At 45.0% G+C, this 6,754-nt stretch overlaps 1 protein-coding gene across 6 annotated transcripts in view; it reads left to right on the top strand.

The window, feature by feature from the left end:
- Positions 1-870: 870 nt before the first annotated feature.
- fam49a (family with sequence similarity 49 member A) overlaps positions 871-6,754 on the top strand; it is a 28,737-nt gene continuing 22,853 nt past the window's right edge. For 4 of the 6 annotated variants that reach the window (XM_029733180.1, XM_029733172.1, XM_029733177.1 and 1 more), the window contains exon 1: positions 871-984. The gene's annotated coding sequence lies outside the window, so the exon portion shown is untranslated. Of the gene's footprint in view, positions 985-2,191; positions 2,261-6,754 lie in introns of those variants that run through there. The other 2 variants (XM_029733175.1, XM_029733179.1) reach the window with 2 other exon arrangements.

Below are 6,754 nucleotides of genomic sequence, written 5' to 3'. Positions count from 1 at the left end.
TTACCATTTTAATTGAAAACAATCACAGTAAGATACTTAATTGTTACACAGAAATGAACCTTTAAAAGGCTAATTTCCTGCAATTCTACACATTTTGCTGTTTTGTAGCTCGTCTCATACTATTCTTCACATTTTACCAATGAGGATGAGAGAAAGGAAAACAGTTTTAAAGCAAATTTCCTGCTATTCTACACATGTTTCCATTGCGCATGACGTGTTCTTATGCTATCTGGGGGGCTCCGACCTGTTTTTTTGTATTGATTTAAAATAAATGATTGTGGGGGATGAATTTACCTGTTCTGAATATCGGGGGAACATGTCCCCCCATGGAAATGTTGTCAATGCTGTGAGCACATCAATCAATCTTTATAAAGCCTTGATGATAGAGCTGGCATTGCACAAAGGAAAACTTACTACTCTACACAGTGGATTCCAATTTACCCTGAGATATCTGAATAGTCTACGACAATTGATTTCAATTTGCTGTATTTTAAAACTTGGGTAGGGATACAACAGATACTAATATTGAAAATATAGTTTGCAACTTCGCATAGGTCAACATCTTGCCACTTTGTGAGGAGTACCGTCATCACATAGACAGCAAGGCAGTATGGATACATTCCAAGTCTACATTTCAACACAAATTAGAAAAGATTCATTCATATCTACTGCAGCCCAGTCTCATTTCATTTTTTTTTCTGCCATAGAGCGAGACACAACCACTGTGCGTTTTCAACGTCACTATTGGCCAAAGAGGTAAGCTAATTTCCGTTTTATTGGTCGATATCGGACGGCGCCTATATACTAACCAATGACATTTTGGTATGGGCGGGGCTTAGTGACACGCTTTATAACAGTGTTGGAGGGAGGGGTCCATGGAAAAAACAGCGTTGTTGTAAGGTTGGAAGCAGGGGGTGAAAGTGGGCTATCGGGGTGCAGAGACATCGGATCTCCCATTCAAAGTAGTATTTTAAGAAATCACTGGTAAGTGTAATTGAGCGAGCAACTTTAAGAACCGTTGTTTGGCTAATTAAGATGAACGGTAGTCGCTGAAATGTGTAGCCAACATTAGCGACGCAGAATCAGTTAGTGTCAAGCTAGTTCACATGGATAGAAAACGCCGCAGGAAGTGAGATTGCTAACGTAGCTAGCCTACTCGTGTGTTTGCCAAAATACGAATGCATACATGGTGAGTTAGGTAGGGAGCTAAATCCGTTAGCTAACAATTGCCTATACATTTGTATCTAAATATTTTTTTCTAAAAACGTAGTAAAACTTCCAAATACGGAGTTCTTTTCGGCAATGAAATTGTTTTCTGGTCATGAGCTTGACAGTAGTGCTGATAGCTAGCTAGTTGGCTTACTAGACTAAAGTGTGCTGCTAACCGCTGCTGCCTTGCATGTTCATACTGTTACACGGCTTTAAAATAACAACATCCTAGTTTTGAAAAGGTAAAACTAGCGTTTGATAACGTGTTGAATATCAACAACTCTCCGTAGTCCAGTTGAGCATGGCCATACACAGTATCTTTTCAGATAGTTTAACGTTAGCAAGCTTGCTATGTTACTGATAGCTACAACATCACTAGCCTCAGGCCAGTGTCTCAGGCATTCAGGTGAATGCCTAGAAGCAAAATCAAAACTCAAAATTACTTCCTATCTCAGGGCATCCAGCCCATACAATTGGGAATTGGATCTCTGTTCCAACCTGCCAAACCGGCAATGGAGTCTAGTGATTTTTGGCTAGGGTGCTGCTGCCAGTATCAGACCGCAACAGCTGTTTCTCACTTGACAACCAACTAACTGCCAATTAATGACTGCTGCTTCTAGCTCCTGGGAAAGTGATTGCAGTATTAGAGAGAGCAGCTCCCAACAGATTCATCATAGGCTCACAAACAAGTCAGCAGCAGGCAGGAGAATGGACCTTCATTGGTTAGACATGGGAACATAGATAGCTGACTGGACCACCCAAATACTTGTTGTGTTTCTGTCTGTGTGCCCAAACCAGCCTGCGCTATTCCTTCACCACCAGAGGATTCCTTGATTTATTATTGTGCCTGATCCATTGTGAAACGCTGCCTGTTGTTGGACGTACAGCGACAGCTGCACTTCTCAACGCTGAGTTGGGAGCGGGGCCTCTTGGTGTGTTTCGTTTCGGTTGGAACGCCAGGTATCTTGTTGCAGCATTTCTTCAGTCAGCACTGTTACGGCAAATGGTTTTTGTGAATATGGATAATTTGACCTGGAAATGACTGAACTGTGTAAGTAGGTTAAACTCTTTTTGCCACTGTCATACCGCTAATACTGTACCTACTGTAACCTAATTGAAGATGTTTTTTTTTTTTCCTGTTGCGGTTCCTTGAACCTTGACTAATCAATTACTGTACAGTTTTTGTGAGGACTTTGTCAGAGATTTCTAGACACCAGATATCATGGTGAGTGACGTGTTGGAACATATGAACATGTTATAGGGACTGAGTGCGAAAGAACTTGAAGTAAACTATTAGCTCTTGGCAAAGCGTGGGCGGCAGGTAGCCTGGTGGTTAGAGCGTTTGGGCCAGTAACCGGAAGGTTGTAGAGCGTTTGGGCCAGTAACCGGAAGGTTGTAGAGCGTTTGGGCCAGTAACCGGAAGGTTGTAGAGCGTTTGGGCCAGTAACCGGAAGGTTGTAGAGCGTTTGGGCCAGTAACCGGAAGGTTGTAGAGCGTTTGGGCCAGTAGCCGGAAGGTTGTAGAGCGTTTGGGCCAGTAGCCGGAAGGTTGTAGAGCGTTTGGGCCAGTAGCCGGAAGGTTGTAGAGCGTTTGGGCCAGTAGCCGGAAGGTTGTAGAGCGTTTGGGCCAGTAGCCGGAAGGTTGTAGAGCGTTTGGGCCAGTAGCCGGAAGGTTGTAGAGCGTTTGGGCCAGTAGCCGGAAGGTTGTAGAGCGTTTGGGCCAGTAGCCGGAAGGTTGTAGAGCGTTTGGGCCAGTAGCCGGAAGGTTGTAGAGCGTTTGGGCCAGTAGCCGGAAGGTTGTAGAGCGTTTGGGCCAGTAGCCGGAAGGTTGTAGAGCGTTTGGGCCAGTAGCCGGAAGGTTGTAGAGCGTTTGGGCCAGTAGCCGGAAGGTTGTAGAGCGTTTGGGCCAGTAGCCGGAAGGTTGTAGAGCGTTTGGGCCAGTAGCCGGAAGGTTGTAGAGCGTTTGGGCCAGTAGCCGGAAGGTTGTAGAGCGTTTGGGCCAGTAGCCGGAAGGTTGTAGAGCGTTTGGGCCAGTAGCCGGAAGGTTGTAGAGCGTTTGGGCCAGTAGCCGGAAGGTTGTAGAGCGTTTGGGCCAGTAGCCGGAAGGTTGTAGAGCGTTTGGGCCAGTAGCCGGAAGGTTGTAGAGCGTTTGGGCCAGTAGCCGGAAGGTTGTAGAGCGTTTGGGCCAGTAGCCGGAAGGTTGTAGAGCGTTTGGGCCAGTAGCCGGAAGGTTGTAGAGCGTTTGGGCCAGTAACCGGAAGGTTGCTGGATCGTATCCCAGAGCTGACTAGGTAAAAATCTGTCATTCTGCCCCTGAACAAGGCAGTTCCCCGGTAGGCCGTCATTGTAAACAAGAATTTGTTCTTAACTGACTAGTTAAATAACATATCAGCATAGTTTGCCCACCCAAAATTCTCCACTTTCTCTCCACATGGCAGAGAAGCGAGTGTAAAATCATAGTTAATCCACAAATGTCCTCTGCTCAGTTTTGTGCACCTGACTGTGACTGAAAAACAGGATGCGCTTGCTTGCCACTTTCACAACCAGTCAGAGGCTTGCTGTTTATTGTGGTTTTGAGCTGCTGCTGCTGCGGTGTCCTATCACCAGTAGCAAACGCATACCGTAGACATTGTCTGATTGATATTTTGCACGAATGTGCTTTTTGTGTTTTAACCAAAATTTTGCCAGAATTGTTATTTTCTTTGAATGTTTGTCTTCATCATGTTGCGTTATTGAAAACACCTTTTTTTTATAAAGGGCTTTTTTTTTATAGAGAACTAGCCTACATTTTACTTTGGTAGTCATTCGTTGAAGTCTAAATCAAGCTTTGCGTCAATCTTATTTTGGGGCATAACATTTATTATCCCACCGGATTTCCTCCAATAGCCTAATATCTGATTTTGGTATTGGCCTAGCTAACCAAGTAATTCCTCTGAGCTTTATTGAAGACATACGCCTAAGGGTCAGACGATCAGATCTTTCAACACCTGGAGAATTGTTTAACTTAAACATCCCAGGGACACAATAATACACCATTAGGCCTAGCATATATATAATATATATATATATATATATATATATAGCAATTGTATAATAAAGTCTAGCGACTGCCGTCTGTTATTGCCTACAGCTCGACCTCCATAATGACCGGCTGGAACGCCCCCAGTCTCCTCCTCTCAGATGCCCTCTGCAGATTATCAGGCAATTTACCATGGCCCATCAGGGTGCAGCAGCATGCTGAATCAGCTAAAGGGCCATATGGACTGGATTCAGACAGCAGCAGCACAGACCTGAGCCTCATTGCTCAGACTCAGCCATGATGATAAGATTGGGATGCCTCTGGATAGGCCTAGATGGGTTGGCTGTCTGACTTAACCCCTTCATCTCTGAACCAGCCTTTAGGCTACCTCAGAACCATCATATGACCAGTAAAGTGATCTTAGTCATATATAAATCTGATCTTTATGGCTCTGGGCTAAATTGTTCAATGCCCTGATCTGTGAAATGAAGTGATGAATGTTGGTAATGTTAGAACGGACGTGTCCTTAGCCTACATGCCACAGCAGTGTTTTCATGTAGCCTATGCATGGTCCATGCAATGTCGGTGCGGACCTGGGAACTGTCCCTTATTTGTGTAGTGCTAAAACGTTCTAATTTGTCCATGCGCAGAGCTTTCCTCTCCCCACGTGATAATACGAAGCGTTGCCAAGTTTACTTTGCCCGGAGAGCCTAGCTCATGCATAAATGGTTAACTTGGGCCTAACCGGAGAAATATAGCAAAAAGGTTATGATCAGGGAATAGACTACAACACCATCGTAGAAACAGGTGCTGCGTGAGTGAAATCACACGTTTGGAAGGTCAACAACGCGGTAGCCTATTTTGTGTTCAATTATTCTGTTAATTATTACTTTAATTCGGTCTTTCGTTCATTAGACCGTACGCAGGCCATATAAAGTGCAAACCGGTGCGGCCGGTAAAAGTTTGAGTAGCCTACTAAATATTAGCCTGTTTTTGCAGGCTGTATTCGATTCTGTGCCTCGATGGGAATATTTCTCGCATAGAACACAGATACTGTTCTACTGGGGCGTTTCTGTGTGTTTTCCTATTCATTACTCGTTATGTTTGCAGAGGTAAAGCAAATGTGGACTGTTCCAGCATCTTCAAAGTGCACCTCAGTAGAAATATATTTTTTTCAATGTTCCATATTTTTTTTTGCCATGGAGGCAATGATTTTGCCGTGGCACAGCGCCACAGCTAAGTAATTGCAGCGGAAACACTGCCATAGTAGCCATTTTTCAGATGTTTTGTTTCTGTTCAATATTGGGCTTCCAGGATTTTATTTTTCCGCTTGGTTTTTTTCCCCCCAGACAGGAAAGGAGTTATTTGTATATGGCCGTGCCTGCCCTGTGCTGCTCTGAAATGCTCTGCAAATCATCATCTGGTAGTTTGAGTTCCTGTTTCACCCAACCTGTCTGTCTGGGGAAATAAGTGTTTGAACTGAACTGCCCCGGTTATATGGCTGCACTCTGTCAGTAAACAAATGTCCTGCTCACGTTTCACTTTTCTCATTCATATCCGGAGAGTCTAACGCTTTGTGTTGAAAATCTAAGAGCGAGGTTACAGTCAAATCAAATTTTATTTGTCACATGCGCCAAATACAACAGGTGTAGACCTTAAAGTGAAATGCTTACTTACAAGCCCTTAACCAACAATGCAGTTTTATGAAAAATACAAAAAACTGAAATAAAAGGAACAAATCATTAAAGAGCAGCAGTAAAATAACAATAACGAGGCTGTATAGAGGGGGTACCGGTACAGAGTCAATGTGCGGGGGCACTGGTTAGTCGAGGTAATTGTCTGACATTTTTTAGGGCCTTCCTCTGACACCGCCTGGTATAGAGGTCCTGGATGGCAGTAAGCTTGGCCCCAGTGATGTACTGGGCCGTACGCACTACCCTCTGTAGTGCCTTGCGGTTAGTGGCCAATCAGTTGCCATACCAGGCAGTGATGCAAACCCAGTTAGGGTGCTCTCGATGGTGCAGCTGTAGAACCTTTTTTGAAGCCCTGTACTAAATCTTTTCAGTCTCCTGAGGGGAAATAGGTTTTGTCGTGCCCTCTTCACAACTGTCTTGGTGTGCTTTGGACCATGTTAGTTTGTTGGTGATGTGGACACCAAGGAACTTGAAGCTCTCAAACTGCTCCACTACAGCCCCGTCGATGAGAATGGGGGCGTGCTCGGTCCTCCTTTTCCTGTAGTCCACAATCATCTCCTTTGTCTTGATCACGTTGATTGAGAGGTTGTTGTCCTGGCACCACACGGTCAGGTCTCTGACCACCTCCCTATAGGCTGTCTCGCCGTTGTTGGTGATCAGGCCTACCACTGTTGTGTCATCTGCAAACTTAATGATGGTGTTGTGCCTGGCTGCGCAGTCATGAGTGAACAGGGAGTACAGGAGGGGACTGAGCACGCACCCATGAGGGGCCCCTGTGTTGAGGATCAGCGTGGCGGTTGTGTTGTTACCTACCCTTACTCCCTGGGGTTGGC

The sequence above is a fragment of the Salmo trutta genome, chromosome 35 (assembly GCF_901001165.1).
Source record: "Salmo trutta chromosome 35, fSalTru1.1, whole genome shotgun sequence".
NCBI lineage: Eukaryota > Metazoa > Chordata > Actinopteri > Salmoniformes > Salmonidae > Salmo > Salmo trutta.
Note: the sequence above shows the minus strand (reverse complement) of the source record. Positions and strands in the feature narration are given on the sequence as shown.